Source organism: Anomalospiza imberbis, chromosome 10, assembly GCF_031753505.1.
Source record: "Anomalospiza imberbis isolate Cuckoo-Finch-1a 21T00152 chromosome 10, ASM3175350v1, whole genome shotgun sequence".
NCBI classification, from domain to species: Eukaryota; Metazoa; Chordata; class Aves; order Passeriformes; family Viduidae; genus Anomalospiza; species Anomalospiza imberbis.
In genome coordinates, this window is record NC_089690.1 from 10,161,933 (window position 1) to 10,180,592 (window position 18,660).

At 47.0% G+C, this 18,660-nt stretch overlaps 1 protein-coding gene and 1 long non-coding RNA gene across 4 annotated transcripts in view; both read left to right on the plus strand.

Moving 5' to 3' along the window:
• Window positions 1–18,660, plus strand: part of LOC137479915 (uncharacterized) — a 255,481-nt gene that overhangs the window by 183,978 nt on the left and 52,843 nt on the right. The window lies entirely within an intron of this gene.
• Window positions 9,885–18,660, plus strand: part of LOC137479909 (uncharacterized) — a 50,675-nt gene continuing 41,899 nt past the window's right edge. Inside the window, exons 1-3 of one of the 3 annotated variants that reach the window (XR_011002586.1) lie at window positions 9,885–10,584; window positions 14,385–14,439; window positions 17,592–17,771. This is a non-coding gene — a long non-coding RNA (uncharacterized lncRNA). The remainder of the gene's footprint in view (window positions 10,585–14,384; window positions 14,440–17,591; window positions 17,772–18,660) is intronic. The other 2 variants (XR_011002588.1, XR_011002587.1) reach the window with 2 other exon arrangements.

The window sequence follows — 18,660 nt, forward strand, 5'->3', positions numbered from 1 at the left end:
TGCCTCATAATCATAGAACACAGCTTGAAAATTGTGGCCTGAGATTGGCTTAGAAGCTCAGCAACCAGAAAATGAGTAAGGAGAACTCAGAGGACACTTTGTCAGATTCAGGCCAGGGGGCCTTGCCTTTGCACACCTCTGCCACAAACAGTGCAGATAATGAATGTGTCTCAATGTCTGGGGACTCCGAGGTGTTGGATGTGTGAGCTGCCTGTGACCGAACCAGCCTCCCGGGGAGCTCATTTGTCTGCAGCATCTCTGCAGCTTGAGCTTACTGGGAACAGGGGAACAGGCTACGTGGGTTATTTGTCTCACTGAATGGGGGAAGGACTTGGTGCTGATGTCGGGGAAGATGTTGTGGGAGCTGCCAGACCCTCTGAGACTGAATTTCTGATTTTATTGTGCCCCAGTGTTGTCGTCAGACGAATGGGGTGAGATGGATGCAACTCCTGCTCCTCCTCTGAACAGCTTTGACAGCTGCTCTGATGGAAACAAAACTGCATTGGCCCCTCTCCTGTTTTGATCAAGACAAATGTTTCTGTGCTTTCAAACAGCCAAACACACAGTCTCAGAAGACAGCAAATTTTAGGGACATATCAGGTAATCTGTGTGTGAGATAGAAAGCAGTGCAGCATTAGAGGAGATTTGGATCTGACACAATCTTTCCATGCTCTTGAGAAACCAAATACCCTGACCCACTATGGCCTTAAGGGAAGAGAGTGAAGGGGAGACAGATCAGTGTGGTACTGTTGAGGTAAGATTAATGCCAGGCTCCCTCACATCTCCATCCCACTCCCAACAGATGGATGCCCATCACAAGAGGACCCTGGTGTTACAAACAGCATTTCCTAACTGTCTAAGCCAAGTGAAGCCTGGATGGCTGCTAGTGTGCCTTACAGAGCTGTGTCCCCTCTTCATTATTGATGTTTAAATCCCGTTCAGAGGCACAGCCATTAATTTTGCCATTGCCTTGGTGTTGAGAAGCCAGCACAGACAATGTTGAGTGTTCCTGGAGGCATAAGTCTGGCTGAAAACACCTCCCACTCCACTCAGCTGCTGTCCTCATCCACACTGCCCAGGAGGAGCTGGACTCAGGTCCTTTGGTGCAGGTGCTGCTGAGAAGGTCTGCTTCAGTGAAGAAGAGACAAATGTCCTGGTGAATGCAGGGGATGAAAGGTTTTATCTTGTCCCTGTCCTGCTTTCATCTCCTCCCCCACAACTTGTTCAGTGCTGTTTTGGGCATTGTCCTGCTGTAACTGGCCTATGATGCATTTTCTGAGGTGGGTGGCTGTCACCTGTCACTCCAAGGTGTCACACCTTTGACAGCAGACATTATTTCAGAACAGAATAGTTATGAAGTAACAATAAGAAGGAGCTGGGGTTTCAAGAAATAATCCCAGTGGATTTTGGGGGAAATTCTAGCTGTTCTTTTGCCCAAACAAAAGGGAGAAACAGTCAGAAGAAACAAGGTGATATTCAACAGAAAGAAGCAAAAATTTGTCTGATATGTCAATGCTCCCTGACTAGTTCTGGCCAAGTAATTCACATCTCATGGATGTAGCCCAGCTTGTCTGGACTCTAAGGCTGTAACAGGAGATGCTCTCAGCCCTGTGACAATCCAGTCCCAACCAATAATCAGCTTTACTCTCTTTCAGTATTTCAAAACTGAGTTTGCCTGACTTCTGTTCCTAACTAGGAGACACTGTGCAGGATTAGGGTCTCCTCTGTAGAGACCCACTAATGAACATCTCCTCATTAGGAAATGGCAATATGCATAAACATGTGTAGGCTAGGAGCTGTTCATCCCTTAACTTAAATATTGAGTCTCTGGGAGCTACAAAGCCTGGCTCTGCTGCAGTTAAGAGCTTTCCATGTGATGTCCAGAGCAGCAGCAAAGTCTCTGATGCTCCGCATGGCTGCCTGTGCTGCTTAGCTAGGAGACTGCATCTCCTAGTGAAATGGTCAAAGACAAAGGTGGGCACATGAAAGTAATTTGCCTGCCAATATTTCCAGTCCTCAAGGGATTTCCTTGTTTCTTCTTTTGATGTACCCTTGTCATGCCCCTGAATCTTATGCCACAGACTGAGCTCTCCTCTCAATGGAAGTGTAGTGGGGCAGGTTGTTGGCAGATGTGGGTTCCTCAGCATCTGCAATGGGAACAGGTACATGCATCTTAAGCATCAAGCTCTTTGCTTGGTTTCCCTCCCCACCCCTTTTTCATTTTAGGCTTGTACTGTTGACATAAACTGTGTTTAAATTGCTTGCAGAGTTGACAGCCAGCAGTCAGGCAGCCTGTTACACTGATGCTGTGCTCTGGTACCAGTCACTCTCTGAAACATGGGGCAGGGATATATTTTGTCCAACTCATGGCAAGAAACCATCCCCCACTGGTGTGTCAATAACTCCCCTTCTGCCTTATCTGCAGATTTATGTTCGTCTGTCTGGGTGTCTGTGCTTTGATATGTCCCACCATCACCCTGATTCCTTTTTGCCTTCCTGATCCCTGCCCCAGTGCTCAGATATCAAATGGAGAGCTCAGACTCACCAGTAAAACTGGGATGAGGCAGGGAGTGGGGTTATGCTGAGGTGAAGCCAAAGGCTGTTGGATGCAGCCAGGAGGATTTTTGTCCTGCTTGGTTGTTCTACTCATTTTTATGTCCTGTGGGAGAGGAAGCTGAAGGCCTGGGATGAAGCTGTGGGATGCTCTAGAGCATGAATCTTTGACCTGGTAGACAAAGTTTTGTTGGCAGAGGGAGTTCAAGACAGCAAAGGAGGCATTTGTGATCCTGGCCATGATGCAATGTTGGGACTAGGACTGGTCAGAAGAGTTCCTGGGGAAAACTTCCCCATGCAGTGCAGGGCCCTGGGCATCCCCTAGGGCCAGAGCATCCTGCAGTAGAAAAGGCCAGGCTTCTCCAGATGGAAGATTAATGCATTTGGATGGATTTGCTGTCACAGCCAGTCCAGCACCTGGACAGCTGCAGATCCTACAGCTACCCACCATCAGCTGCATGGCCAAATCTGTGCTGGGGATGGAGCTTCTTCCGGGCATGCTACAGGTGCTGTGGACATGGGTGGCACATCCGTGAGGTCCAGGATGTGTCTCTTGGTACCTCTGGGCAGAGCAGGGGGTCAGAGGTGTTTGGAGGAGCAGGAAGTGGCATCTGAGAGGTGGCTGTGGCATCAGGGATGCAGGGATGTAAAAGAGGGACAGGGAGTCCAAGGACCCATATTTCTGGGCTGTGAGGCAGTCCAGCAGCACAGCTATGGCTTATTCAGGTGGATGCTGTGGGGAGCAAACATCCCTCTGCACGGGTTTGGGGACCACATTTCCTGGCTTGCAGCCACTAGAGGCTGCCCTGCTCCAGCTCCTGAGCTTCCACTCCTTGGGATAACTGCAGCTTTGCTGCCTGTGCTGGAGGAATCAGGAGAAGACCTGAAGGTTTTTTTTTTTTCTCCTTTCTTCTACTGGCAGGTGTCGCAGCAAACCTGTGACCTCAGGGATGTACCTTGTGTCCCTGCTCAAGGCAGAGGAACTGAGGTACCAGGAGCTGCGTGGGGGCCGTTATTACAGACAGAGCCCATGCCTGTCTGGCTGCTGCCATGAAAGGGGGGCAGGAGCACACCCTGTGTGTGTCTGTGTGTGTCTGTGTGTGTGCAATAACAGCACAATCCACAGACCTGCTGGGAGAGCCTGGCAGGACCTTATTTGGGGAACAGCTGGGCAAGCCTGATGGCTGGGACCAGAAGCACCAGAGCTTCTCTGGGAGAACTGTAATGTCTCCAGCTGCAGATGCGCCCTCAATCCTGCACTCATACACCTCTGCAAGCCCAGCACCCCTTTGCTAAGCCTCTGTGCTGGGGGAAGCTCACTTCTTCTTAACTTCATTGTCGACACACCCACTGCAATGTCCTGTTCAACAAAAATCCTGCTGGTATGGTCCAGGCATTTCTGCCCTGCATGGTGGCAGATGCAGAGATGTAGCTGCAGAAAGGTAAGACCTGAGCTGCGCTGAGTGGGTTGGGAATATCCCTGAGACAATCCTGCTGCCCTGAGAGAAAGCCATGGTGATGGAGATGTGAATTCCAGGCAGGATGCATGAGGTGATCCCATGCTGAACAGATTATCCTGATGGTCCCTCAAAGCCTTCAGATGGCTCAAAAGCTCCTGGGCTGGTATCACCAAATGCTCAGCACCAAACCTTCCTCTCTGCTCCCTTCCATTTGAGGGGGAGTGTGTGGGTCCCAGCCCTGGTTTGCAAGGTGCCACACGTGACACTGGGCTGGCTCACGGGCCAGGTCTAGCGTCACTGGATCTGGCACAATTCCTCGATGTCCCGGCCATCCCAGAAACAGCTGTGTGCTTCACCGTGTGGCAGCAGGCAAGGCAGTGCTGGGAAGGGATGGTTCCCAGGGAGTCAGGCAGGTTTGGGGTGCTCATGGGTCAGAGCCACCACTCCACTGTTTCTCCTTTGATCTCATTCATTGCTGCTCTTCTCTTTTCTCCTGTGCCCTACAGAGGTGTCATAAATCTCTGCTTCTGCCCTGCTGCTAATGGGCTGCGTTTTCCAGAGCCAGCAGGATCCTCAGGTGGTGTAAATTGATGTGGCTGCCCTGTGATGAGGGTTCTGGCACACAGTTAGCCCAGATGAGGATCTGCTCCAGAGCCTCTATTTCATTGTTATCAAAGTCCAAGCATGGTTTCCAGTGCCTGAAAGTCACTGCCTTCTATCACATTTGGTCTTTGGCAGACCAGTGTGTTGACAAAGACATCTTCGTTTATCTTCTCAGTGCATCTGTTGCAGCCGGATGCTTCTCTGACCCTCATGTCTTCAATAATCTTTTTCCTCCTTCCCTCCAGCATTACTGAGCCTCTTATTCATTTGAGAGATAAGTATTTATGTACGTGTTGGTGAGGAAAACTTAATCAATAATGCCTGTGAATAACATTTCTTTGTGTGTTAGACCCATCAGATCTACCCCCACCCCCACCTTCCTTTGTTTTGTTGAGTGTTATTTGGAGTGGTTTTTTGGTTTTTTTTATCCTTTCCCTTCAGAATTCACATTCTGCTCTGGCCTCTTTTTTTTCTTCTTCCCAAATTTCAATTGTCAGAGGGAGAAAGTGTACTCCAAGTAAAAGCTGTTGTTTTGGAGAGACACCAATCTCATCAGTCCCCTCCACCCACACCATGCCTGGCCAGGGGGCTGCTCGCCCTGCTGCCCCCAGCCTTCCCATGAGGGACAGGGAAGTCTCTCCCTGAAAATTCAGTCTCACATCTTCTGAGCACAGACTTCTCTGCTGGCAAGTGGTTCCCCAAATCTCCACGTTTCAGAACTGAGTGGTGAAATGTAGCTGCAAAATCCTCATGCACAGATTTGTTTTATTTTTTTTCCCCCTCCAGGTGATTTAAAAATAAGAGAAACGAAATTCTGTCTTCCAGAGCAAGAGTCTTAATGAGGCTTCAGCAGCTCTCTTTGCAAGGGCAGGGTGCTGTGGGCACTGGACCTGTTGCCTTCTCAGGGTGAGCTGGGGCAGCCCAGAGGTTGCTCTGGCCAGGGATTGTGATGGGATGCTCCAGCTCCTGCTGTAGCTGAAGGGCCGGATGCTGGGAAAACACTGGTGGGAAACCCCCCTCTAATCCTTCTCCCTGCTGTATTTTCTATGCAGTGGGTGCCATATGGGTCTCATGTAAACCACACTGTGCTGGCAGAGTCTCAGTGTGGACCAGTCCCCACCCAGTGGTTCAGCTCAGCACTTCTGCACCTCCCCGTAGCATGTGCTGGCTGTTCTGGCCATCAGCATCCCTGGGGATCCTGCTCTGGACATGGCTGAGCTGCTCTTCCTGTGCCCTGGAGCAAGTGTGGCAGCTACATGTGTATTCTGCCCAGTGCCTGTGGTAGTCAGAGGGAAGCTCATACACCATGGTGATGCCTGTGTGTTTGTGGGAAGCAGCTACAGGAAACTAATGGACCGTGAAATTATCCAAGGAAAGAAAAAAGAAGGAGAGAGTTAGAGCAAACTGCACTGCCTCCACAACCTGCTCCACTCTCAGCCAGCTTACTGCACTGGCAAATAAGATATAGTAGTTTTATGCTGAAGACAGGAGGGGCTGGTAAAATGGCTCTTTCCAGCTTATTTGAGTGACCTAGTGTGAAGCTACGCTGGAAAGATCGATTTCCTGGGGGAAGCTACAAGGAAGTGTTACTGCATTAAAAGAAAAGGAAAAAAGAAAAACAAACAAAAAAAAAAAAAAAAAAAAAAAGCTTTCAGGGCAAAATGGATAGTCATCGTCATCCTTGTGATAGTAAAGTGGACCAATCTAGTAATCTTTATCCTAAGGGATCCCAAAGTGTGTTGCCAAATTGTGTGTACAGAAATTCATTGCCATTTTTCTGGAGCTCTACCTCCAGTGGGGGAAGGACACATAGGGGGAAAATGTGCTTGCAAACAGAGACTGCAGGGAGAAATTGAGAGACATGAAATAGCTATTTAGAGCAGAATTCAGCAATGGGGCAGCATCCCTGAGTGAGAGGGATGGAGGTTGCTAATGGCCCTGAGTGGGTGCAAGGAGAGCAGCAGCAGCTTTTCATCACCAGGCTCCCTATCTAACCTAATCTGGTCTAATCAATTCTGCTTTTTACATTCCTGCCACAGCAGTGGCTGAGATGGGAAATGAAGTTGTCTGCAGTAACTAGAGCTGTTTGGGAAATGTGTTATTTTTTTTCCCATCAAAAACGTCTGGTGAGAACATATGTTTTTGTTGAAGCAAGAGAAAAGCCCTCTGATTTTTATTTAGTCTATTCAAAATCTGAAGCTCAGGGTTTCAGGTTGCTGGAGTGTCTATTGGAATTACTGCACTTCTCAACTCACAGGGAGGAATTATCTGGGGAAATGTTAAGTGTCCATTTGATCAAAAAGCTGCTTTATTGCTGTGTTGCTCCAGGAGTAGAACATGACTGGTCTGACTCTGCCAAAGAATCAGTCAGAGATCATTTACCCATCCTGCTGCAAGCTCACCAGGTGATGACTGTCTGCTATGGCTGCACCTTTCTCCACACCTTTCTATATAGAATCAGAGAATACCAGGTTGGAAGGGACCTCAGGGATTATCTGGTCCAACATTCTTGGCAAAAGCATGGTCCAGACAAAATGGCCTGGAACTGTCTCCAGCTGAATGTTAGAAGTGCCCAGTGATGGGCAATATGCCACTGGGAAGATGATTCCAATGACTAATTATTATCATAGTGAAAAAATTTCCTTTTGTGTCCAATAATCTTATTTATCCTCAGGTTTTGCATGCCCCAAAACAGAATCTGTCACCGAGACCCAAGCCAGGCCTCAGCAACAACTTCAATTCCCTCTTGGCAGGTCTGAGAGGGACTTCAGAGTGCACCTGCTCAGGGCCTTCTTTTTATCCTGCTAGAAATATCTGGAGAGGGAATTTCATCTGATAAGAGAAAGATCAAGAGGAAGTTCTAGGGCTGTTTTGTGCTGCTTGAACCTGTGCAGTAATTCAATTTCTCCAGTGCCATGTTCATCCTACACCAGCTGAGGATCTGAAATCTGTTTGCCAGGTTAATTTGCTTGCAAACAACAGACAATTGACATCAGTGCTGCAGCTTAAATGCTACATGAGAGAATGTAAGCTGATGTGAAAGAGCAAACACCCCCCCCAAAATAATGGATGGTGGCCATGTGCTTTGCTAAATACAGCTCCAGCTGGGACGCAGAAAGTGGAAAACATGTAAATAAGAAAGAGCTGGGATTGTCTGATGTGACTGCTTTGAGTCATGCACAAAGGCAGCTACAGGAGGTGGATGGGCAACCAGAACACGTGGGTTTTCCTCCACCTCTTCTGTTTTTTCCTTTGCAAAATCTTTTGTTGAAAAAATAGAAAGAAGTCCCTGGCAACTGAAGCTGTGCTGAGGGTCTGTGGTCCTGTTGTAGGATTAAGCTAACTGAGATCCTCTCCTCTCACTTGGCTGAGAGGGCCAGCTCTCCTCTGGTCCCATGTGCCAGCAGGAGAGGTAGCCCAAAGTTCCTCATCCACAAATGATGTCCTGGGTCATCATCTCCATCCTGTCCACATCCCAGACCAAACCAAGTGGTCCCAGGTGGTCAGTCTCAGGGTGACAGGCTGCCAGAGCTATCACAACTCATGCTGTGGCCATGAGAGCTCTCTCGGGTAAAGAGAACTCTCTTCCCATCATGGGGCTGCCTAAGATTAGTCCTCTTGAATTCCAATGAGCAGCGTGTCCCACTGTGTCACCAGAGTGGGAGCAGCCTGGAGCGATGCTGGGCTCCAGCAGTTCGTCACCGCTCAGCCAAGCACAGAGCCCGGCTCTCTGCTTATGAAAAGAAAGTTACATTAGAAAGGCCTTTTACCCAGATACTTAATTAAAATAATATTGAAACAAGCAAGACACACTGTGTGCTAAGCACACGGTCACAGCTTCCCACAGCTCATTTGCAAGAGTGCTCAATAATGGCTGTGGGTAATTATTTTTTAATCAGCCAGTGTAAAGAACGATTGGCATGTTAACAAATGGTACTTATTTTCTCTTGCTCCGACAGGGCGAGATCAGAGGCGAAGTGGTGCCAGCCAAAGAATATCCCCTGGCACAGCAAAACCCTTCAGCTCGCCATGGCTGGGCCTTGTGTTTGGAGATTCAAAGAAGTGGCTGGGATTAGGAATAGCTGGGGGCAGGCAGGAGGAGGCTGCGGACATGGGGCAGCCCAAAAGCACTGAGGTGCTTGGGAATGAGGCTGTGGGTGCAAAAACAGGAAGGGGGAAAGCTAGACAGAGATACCTTTGCAGCTATAAGGCTCCCATCCTTCCTCCCAGGTGAGCCAGGAGATAATTCAGGACTGACTTATGTCTGTCCAGAACCAATTCTTCAATCAGGGAGACTTGGGCTGGCTTTCTCATTAATTAGCTGAAATGTCACCAAAGCTCAGATGCAAGAGCAGTGTTGCCAGTCAGTGGTGAGATCTACCCCTCGTGAATATTTTGCCCTTCCTAATTGCCTGCTGTCCCACTCCCTGAAAGTCAGGACTGGCTCAGAAGCAGGGCAGCTCTGAATTAGTGCAATTAGACAATTTTCTCTCCTTTTAAAAGCTAAGTGTCTGTTATATTTTATTCCTTCCAAACAGCAGAGCCATCAAGGGGGCACAGGACCTTTTCTCCAAGGTTCCTGCTTTTCTCCATCTGCCTGCCTCCAAGGCCAAGCCTGGCTGAACCCTGAAGAATGAACTTTCTCAATTCTGGCTTTTTCTTCCTCAGTTTGTCAGCCCTGCTTTGACTCTCAGAGGGCCTTGTGCTCCCGACAGTGCTTGGGTAACTTTGAACATTAATAATTCTGCTTGTTCTGAAACTACATTCTGGGTGCCATGAAAATTAATGAGGGAGCCTCTGGAAATCAATTTGCTGCTGTAAAGTCTCATTTCTGCAGAGCTGGGTGCTGTGGGCCTTTGGGGTTTATTTTAGGATGGCAGCGTTCCGTATCCTTGGCCAAAGGATGTTCTGTCTTGGGCTTTTACTGTGGAAAGATGATCCTTATTTAACTGCCATGCATTTTCTGCCTCCTTTAAGTGACAAGGGTTTATCAAGTCTTGCTCTGACTCTTCAGGTCTGGGTTTAGTCAGTTGACTTGGACTCAGGAGGGTGCCAGCAGTGTCTCCTCAGCTTTGCAGGGTTTAGCCATGCCATTTCTCCCACCCTTTCTGCATGGCTTGGTTCTTCCTTCTGCTGCTTCCTCCTCATCCTAAAAATTTCAGCCTCCCAGGTTTTCAGATGCTTAAGGTGCTTAGGAAGCATCCTGGCAGGTGAGGAGGAGCAGAACTCTCCCTACAGTCTCCTGATATCACTGCTCAGCTGAGCAACGAGTTGCCCTCTCGTGGTCCAGTGACCAAGTGTTCCTGAAACCTCAGCCCCAGTGGCTGGAGAAAGTTCAAAGATGCTTCCTCACTTGGGAAATTCATTGTCATCACCACAAAGGGGGCTCCCAAGTCTTCCAGGCAAGCTCTTGGTTTCCCAGCAGGTGGCTTCATGTGGCCTTTGTGTTCCCACGAGACTGTGTGGGCTCATCTTCATCTCATCTTTCCATCTGGTTGATTTATTTCATTAAGTTGCAAAATTACAACTGACACATTCCTCCCACAATTGAGTTGTTTTTCAGGGTGCAAAAAAAAAAAGACTTATCATACCACCCAAGTGCTGTAACTTCTGATTTTCCCATCTGGGCAGATGTGCTTGGTGCCTCTGGGGTTTCAATATCTACATTGCACCAGAGAGTTTTAAGTCAGCCACTGTCTCCAACCTCTACTTTGTGAAGTGCAGAGGTGGGCAGTGGAGATTTCCCATTCCTTTTGTGCATGTTTAATTTATTTTCCATTATGTTTTTGCTAATTGCTTTGTTTGTTTCCCCTCAGGTGCAGTGAGTTCTCATGGTTGTCTTTCCTTGCAGAGCCCCTGACACAAATAAACCCAAGTGTGGAGTAAGATCATAGCAGGGAGCTGGCCAAGAGGATGCTGAAGCTGCTCCCACTGGGGATGACTTATGGGTCCTATCTAGAGCCTTGAGGTGGGTTTGAATCCAACACCACCAGCCAGCAGATCATCTGTCTGTCCTCTTCCCTCCTTTACTTTCCATTCCCAAGATAAGACTCCATCTAATCCCACCCTATTTTCTTTTCTCTGAGCCAGTGTATAATACATTTTGTGCCCTCATCTTTGAGGTGCCCAAAGGTCAAATTTGTCAGAGAGCTTTTCCCTTTCTGCTTTTTAAAAGCAATTTGATTAAAACAGGTCTCTAAACCATGCCCCTGCCCAGGCTCAGGGGAGCCAGCCAGGACTCTTCTTCTTGCAAGTCAATTTTCTCTCCCATTCAGTCCATTAAAATGCTTTTCCCTGCCGGAGCTGTTCTGGGTGAGAGCACTTTGCTTTATTAATATGGACGTGTTTGCTGGGGAATTGGAAAAGGGGGATTTCTGAGTGAATTTTATCCTTTGAAACAATGCAGTGGTTCTGGCTGTTTGTGGTTCATTTTCCTAGAGTAAGGATGAGATGGTTTTGCTGGGGAACTGACCTGTTAGGGTTCAGCTCAGCTGGCTGGGGGGACATGCTCAGGTTAGTAAAATACAAGCAGTCAGTATTTAGGTGCTGCTGCATCCCTGGTCAAACCTACATTTCAGGGAAAGGGTAATCTGGGTCTTGACCCATTCCAAGCATGGGGACAGGGACAAGGTGAGGGATGCTGTGTGCTCACCTGGCTCCTGGGGCAGTTGCTAGAGGTGATGTTCTCTGACTGTACAACACATTGCACACCCTAAGCAGTGTTTGCATGCATCAACTAGACAAACAGCATGCTCTCAGATCTGAGATAAACCACCTTTCCAATCTCAGAAGGCTCTCCATATCCATTACAGTTCCTATTTAGACTCGCTCCTAGCTGGAAAATGAGTACGCGTCTCTGCTGGTGGAGATGTTCAATGTACACCCACATCTACATTTGGAGTTAATCTTGTAGTCCCTCTCTGCCAGTTCCAACAGAATGAACTCCCCTTTCTTCATCAAATCTCAGGTGGAAGTTGAGATTAAAGTGTGAAATTGATGTTGTCCAGCAATGACCTTTCTGGAATGGCCACTGAATACAGGGACCAAGCACAGTCCCACACACATGGGTACTTGCAGGGATGTGTGTGTACAGGCACACACCCTGTCCTTGCTTTTGAGATCACACACACTGACAACCAGTCCCTGCTCCCCAGCCGGCACTCAGGCTCTCAGCAATATCTAATCTCTTCCTGTTGTTAGTGATGATTGCCATAAATACCCACAACACGAATGTAACTTCAGCCAGGCAGTTAAATTCCATTTGTTTTCCTATGATTTAAATCCCACTGTGTTAAAAAGTGTAATTTCTCTGCGTTTCCCCACTGCCCTCTGCTCTCCTCCATATGGAGATTATGAGCTGGGGGAAAGTAAATGTCTTATTTGAAGTAAAAAAAGAGAAATATAATGTTGAAATAACTGCTGTTGGAGGAAGATATATTTTTCAAACACATCCTCTGTGCTCAGCATGAGGCAACAGCTGCCCGTGTTTCAGAGCATTATGGTACATTAGCCTCTACATGCAGTGTTGCTTGCTTTGTTTATTATTTTAATTTCCACATCTCTGGCAGGCGTAGATGGTGCCAGGGTGACGGCATGGCAGGAGTGAAAGGCTCTCCTCTGCCTTGCAGTGGGGCTGGGGCAACAGGTATCAGTCCCCAGGCAGCAACCTAAGGGAGCAGGGCAGGGGCTAGGACACTGCCAACCCAGCAATGAACATGACGATTTCTTCTCTTTGCCTGAAAAAAAGAGGTGATCTGGAGCCTCCAAACTCAGCCTGTATGGGCACCCTGGAGCCTTAGCTACAGGGGTCTTTGGGACAGGATGTTGTCCCAGCAACTCCATCCTTACCTGCTCCAGGGGAGGAGCTGTATCACTAACAGTGTGGGAAGGTCAGTGTCTGTCTGTGGAGAATGATCTGGGTGAGATTAAAGGGGTTATTTTTCTTCTTTATGAGAGCAGCCCTTTCTCACTGAGCCCTCCGTGCTGCCCATGTGAAAGCCAAGACTGGAAAATGTGGGTTCCAGTCAGCCCCCATCTTCACTGTATCCTGTGCAGATGGATTTCTTTGTCTGTGTTTTGTTTTAGTATCTCCAGAAAATTAGGGCAATTTTTGGAGAAAAAAAATACTTTGTAATGGGGGGAGAAAGAGAATATGTGTTGACATTCTATTTCAAAACACCATCCTTTTGTCTCCACCAAGACTCTTTGCTGCATTTGACCTGAATTCTCAAATAGTTCTGTCCCTCCTGAATGTCTGGTTTCACTGGATAAAGTTGCCCAGGTCCACTCAGGAGGCTGCCCACAGAGTGCTCTGGAGTGCCAAGACCTCATAGGGCTTCTAAACTCTCCATCAGCTGGGTGATTTAAGCAGAATATCTGTGATTCTGTCTCTGACCTCATCCCTGAGCTGTGCTGATGAATTCATCTGTCCCACTCCATTGCCTGGAGAACCCCAGAAGATGGGAGTCTTGGGAAATATCTCGCTCCTCTGAGAAGCTATTTGCAAATATTAACATAAAGCCTATTTGTATGCATTAAAGGCCGAAGTTAGGCTGAGTTCCTCTTATTGCCAAAGCCCTGATGAGATGGGAGGGAGCAGACAGTATCTGATGGTGGGTGGATGGGAATGAGAGGTTGGATTCATTAATGCCACTTTTCCCTTTCTGCCTGGTTCTGGTACCAGCACAGATTTGCAAGGGAATGCAGTCAGTGGGTAGCAGAGATGCTTGGAAAATCGTGTCTGTTTGGCTTGGCAAATATGGAAAGGAAGTATAAATCAAAGTAAACTAATACTGACAGCTCTAGGAACGGACTTGACTTCTGATAACAAAATGACACTGGAATAAAATATTGCCTTGAGAGCCAAATGATTTGACAGAAAAGGGCTGAGCAGCTCTGGCAGGTGGGTAAGCAGCCACTGACACTTTGAACAGTGCTGAGTGCCAAATGGCCTTGGTGATCTGGTTTGGCCATTCCCTGTGAGCATTCCAGGGCATCTCCCCTCTGACTGCAGGGAGAGCGGGACATGGCCAGTTCCAAGGCAGCCAGATTGCAGAGAATGGACTATTTCCCTGCATTTAGTAGCTTTTCACACCCCAATGGAACAGATGGGAAAGGCATCTAGGGGCCCCAGTGGGAAAGGTGCAAATTCATCCTGCAGCCCTGCATGCCAGCGTGGCCAGATGCTCATCCATTGCAGCCACTTCAGGTGAAGAGATAAGGAGAAGGAACAAGCCTGATTGCTGTGAATACTCAGCACAAGGAGGAAACAAAGAGAGCCATTGATCTCCTTTACTGCTTGGTGCTGTCAACAGGAAGGGAGCAAACAGCTGCCCAGTCCCACTTTGTCAGAAAATCCTGCCCTGAGTATTAGTTTCAGCTCATCCAAAAGACCCTGACACTAAACATAAATCACAGTCAGAGATGCATGAAATTTTACATGTGTATGTGTTCTTACCCTGGTATTATTGTACAGCCCAAAGCTGGGACTTCAGAGTCAAATGCTTCAAGTTCAGACAAAAAATTCTGGTCTAACCTCCCCAATAGTGCCTCTGAATCAGGCCAGCATTTCCAAGCCAGAAGGGGCGGCTCTGCCCAGCCTTTATTTTAGGTAGGACTGAAATTTGGAAAGATGAAATGAAATCACATGGCTTTGCCAGACAGCTGACAGTCAAAAATAAATGTGTTTCCATGGGAAAAGGGGAGAAATTTTAGCAAATGTATTAAGGCTTGCTAATCTCAAAGCTCTGTTTCACTTTCTTTACAAAGCCAGTAATTGCAGAGAGGATCTGGAGGAGCTGGAGCCACTTGAGATGAGTGACTTGTAAGTAGAAACTAGTTTGAATTTCACTTTTTGGAACTGATGGTGAAGGGGCAGGCTTGGCTGGTTTCTAATGCAGTGTTTTCCAGGTATGTTGTATAACTTTTTTTCTTCCAAATCTCTGGAGTGGTCCATAATGAGCAATTATAAAAGGCTAATCTCATTAAAAGGAAAATCTCCTCATTCATTTAATTCTTAAATCTCTTTCTGTTGGGAGGGGAATATTTAAATGAGCTTCCTCCCATTATAAAGTTACTCCATGGTCTGTTTTTCATCACAGTTAAATCAGAACAGGGGCATGAGGTGCTTTTACTTTAATCTGTTTTTAATTTGATTTTCCTTAAATGAAGTTGGATCATTTCTGGTGCAGAGTCCTAGAAACCAGGGAGATGATGACTAGCAAGAGGTCATTTATTCTGCTCTGTGGTCCCAACAGGGACCCTAAAGTTTCATTAATGATCATTGGAGCCATAAAGAAACCCACTCATTTTACCCACTGGCCAATAAATACTTTATAGTATTTAATGGGACTCTTCTTTATTTAAAGGTGGGAGGGACAAGAGCCCTTTGTAGAAGCAGAATCTCACGGGGAGAGCTGTTGGCAGGGAGGAATGTTGTCTACACATCACGGGGGGCTGGAGAGAGGGACCCAGAGCTGGAGCAGCAGCTGGACCTCATGAAGCCGTGTCTAGGGCTGGGGATGCTGGGCAGTGACGGAGGGGACAGCAGCACCCTGACATCGCGGGGGAGGCAGTCGCAGGCTCTGCACCAGGACGATGCTTTGTTATCTGGCCTGTGCACTCCAGCACTGCCAGCCTGCATGCCTGGATAGCACTTCTGCCTGTGCCAAATTCGTCACTGGGCCTTTCTTCTGCTCCCCTTCTGTCCCTTATCAGCCACCCCTGTGCCTCGGTGCTGTCAGGAGACAAGGCTGTGCCTTCACCACTGCCCCTTCCTCTCCCCAGGGCAGGACTTGGCCTCTCTGGTCACTCAGTGGGGGAAGGCAGAGCTCAACAGGACAAAAGTCAATCTCAATAATAAAGTAACAGACCGCTCCAGGAGAAGGAGAGTACCTGGAATTACTTTTCATTCAGAAGTCAGCCCAAGATAAGGCGTCAGCCCAAATGCCAATATGCTAATGTTGATCCTTTAGCAGTGTGCTCTGCCAGCATCTCTACCTTACTTGTTCCACATATGTGACAACCTACCTCTCCTCAGCACCAGAGATACATATTTTGCATAGAAATTAGGGCAAATCATGCCAATATTTCAATATGAGTGATTAAAAAAGGCCAGCACCCTTACGCCATCTTCTTAAATGTCCTCTTTCTTTTTACCCATCACCCCTGTCCTGCTGAGCTTCCCACCACATTGTCTTTGGAAGTGACTCCATGGTTTTGAGTTTGATCCCTTCCTTCCATCTGCTCCACTCTCCAGCTTTCCAAAGGCAAATATCCAGAGTTTGACGTGGAAGGGTGGAAAATATTTTGCTTAGGGGAGAAGAATGGAGGGTTTGTTGAAAAAGAGAAACTTCAGCATGATGAGGGACATTGTTTGAAATGGTCCAAAGCAAAACCTGGGGTTGAGACATTGTCAGAAAATGGCCAGCAGTAAAATTGGGACCTGGACCAGAGTGTCACAAATGGTTGATTTGGCAAGAAACTGGAGTTCTTTCTCAGAACAGGGTTTTATCCTGGCTGCCTTTTCCTTTCTCTGTATTGTTTCATGTTTTAGGCTACTCTTCCTTTCTGCAGTGAGAGAGAGTCCATGGTTGTTCTTTGCTCATCCCTGTAGGAACAGAGGAGCTGCACAGGGGCAGGGTTCAATTGTTATCTTGTCTAAAGGCATTCACAGACAGTCAATCCTGTCTCTCAATAAATGAACTATTTCCTCTCCAGTTTATCTCCCTGGACTCCAGCAGCCCAGATTGCTAATAGGCAGCATCCTCTTCCCTCAGCAGAGCAATTCTTTCTCATTCATGGATTGTTCTCCTCAAATTCAGTCATGACAGAAATGGAAATCCATTTTTACACCTCTTGGGCTTTTTGTCTGGAAAAAAAACCCTTTCCTGTTGTTGAAATGAGTCCAACTTTGAAAGTCTTTTTAAACCTGCAGACAGATTGCTTTCTCTCTTGGCCTTGATTAATTTAAATGTAAAATTTAGGTGAGTAGTTCTTAACTGTAGGAGAAGGCTGGCTGTGGAGTTTTGTTTTCTAGGAGTCATCATCCATAGCATAGTAAATAAGCACAAAATGAAATAAAACTAAGGAAATATTATGAAACAGTGTATTCTTATTAGGAGATCTGCGAGTGATATTTGCATTTTGGAATCAACGGGTAGCCATTATTATGGAAACAGTAACCTTAATAAAAAATGACTGTAGTAAAATGATCTGTGGAAGGAAAAGGTCTAAATCCCTGTATATAATTTGGAATCCAAAATGCTGAGTTTAAAGGAAAAAAGGTTGGAAAATGGTTTTGTTTCTTTTCTTCTGAAAATGCTGACTTTAATGCCCCCCCCACCAAAAAAAATTCCATTGAAAAATGCAGAAAATATTTCAAGTGAAAATTATCCAATACTATAAATATCACTTCCATTTTTGAATGTAAAGATGTGATTTATTTGTAAGGAACACTGCAACTTTCTAAAAAAGTCTACCATTTCTTCATCGTGCTGCCTGACTCCCAGCAAAGTGTTCCTGCATGGAAAAACCAAAGCCCAGCAGGCTTGGCCAGCCTAACTCCCACCAGCACAGACAGCAGGGAAAGGACCCTGGGCAAACCCTTCACCAGCCCTCCAAATAAAGATGGGTACTGTAGTTCAACCTACTCTTAAAAACCTGCAGGGATGGAGAGAGGGATGGATGGATGGATGGATGGATGGATGGATGGATGGATGGATGGATGGATGGATGCTCAGCATCCCCCACCAGTAACTCTTTTCCCTGCTTGGCTGGTGATGTTCCAGCTGTGTGTTGGCACAGAATCTACTGGATAATTCCTCATTTTCAAACGCTATGAGTGCCCAGATACCAGAGGGGAAAACAAGTGTAGCCTTGCCCTGAAGTCAGAGCCTGGGTTAAACCCCAGCCCAAACATCTCCAGCTGGATGAGGACAATGTTTATGGAGAAACCTTTGCTCCTTTTCCCCTCAGGGCCCCAGGAAGCCTGTGGGAATGTAGGAGCTATGTCGGTAAGACAAGGTTGGAGAAGCAAGACCGGGATGACAGAGCTATTCCTGCCTGTCAGTTCTTTCTAATCCCGAGGCTGCAGAAACAGCTGGAGCTACTGCTTACACTCCTTTCTTCTGAGCGCAAGAGTCCTCACAAAGACGTGTATTTTTTCCAAGTGCACAGCTTTCTGGCTGCTATTTTTGCTGCGCTGTTTGATCTGCTCCCGTGGTGTGATGATATTTCTGTTCTATCCTTTACATCTTCCCTGACAGGGTGCACAGTGCCTTGCCAAACATCCACAGTTATGAGCTTGCCTTCTCCCTTTGGTAGAGAGGGAAACTGAGGCAGGGGGAAGAGCTGTCATACAGCCACGGTTACTCAGGGAAAGTAGGAGACCTCAGGAGCTTAGCTCTGGGCTCCGTTTTAGCAGCAAGCCTGTCCTTCCCCTCTGAACTGGGCTACTTGAAGTTGCCTCCGCGTTTTATTATGTACAGGATTTTCGTCAGACGTGCAAAGTAAATTAGCACCGTATTCACAGCCATAATCACCTACCAATGATCTCATACATGTGGCACAAAGAGAAAGGATCTGCATGGGATTCTGTTCTGCAAGTATAATCCGCCCATAGCCTCCTTGTTAATTAGCTCCTCTCAAGCATCCAATCTGTGGCAATTATAGCAATCAAAAATGCATTCATCCCCCCCACCCCTCCTGCTCCCCATCAGCACCTGACAAGCCGCAGGCACATTATCCCAAACCATGGCAAGCCGCGCTGATAGGACAGAAACCTCCCCGCCGCCTGACTCAGGATTCATCACCCACAATACCAGCCCTGGCACAAGGCCTTGCATACCAGGAATTATTACAAAAAAAGGAAGAAAAGGAGACAGAAAGAGACAGATTTCAATTTTCTCCCATAGTTTTGGGAGCCCATAGAAAACCGACTGAAAGATGCTATTTAGCCCATTGGGTTCAATTGGTGTCATCTTCTTCTTCTTTTTTTTTTTTTTTTTTTTTTTTTTTTTTTTTTTTTTTTTTTTTTTTTTTTTTT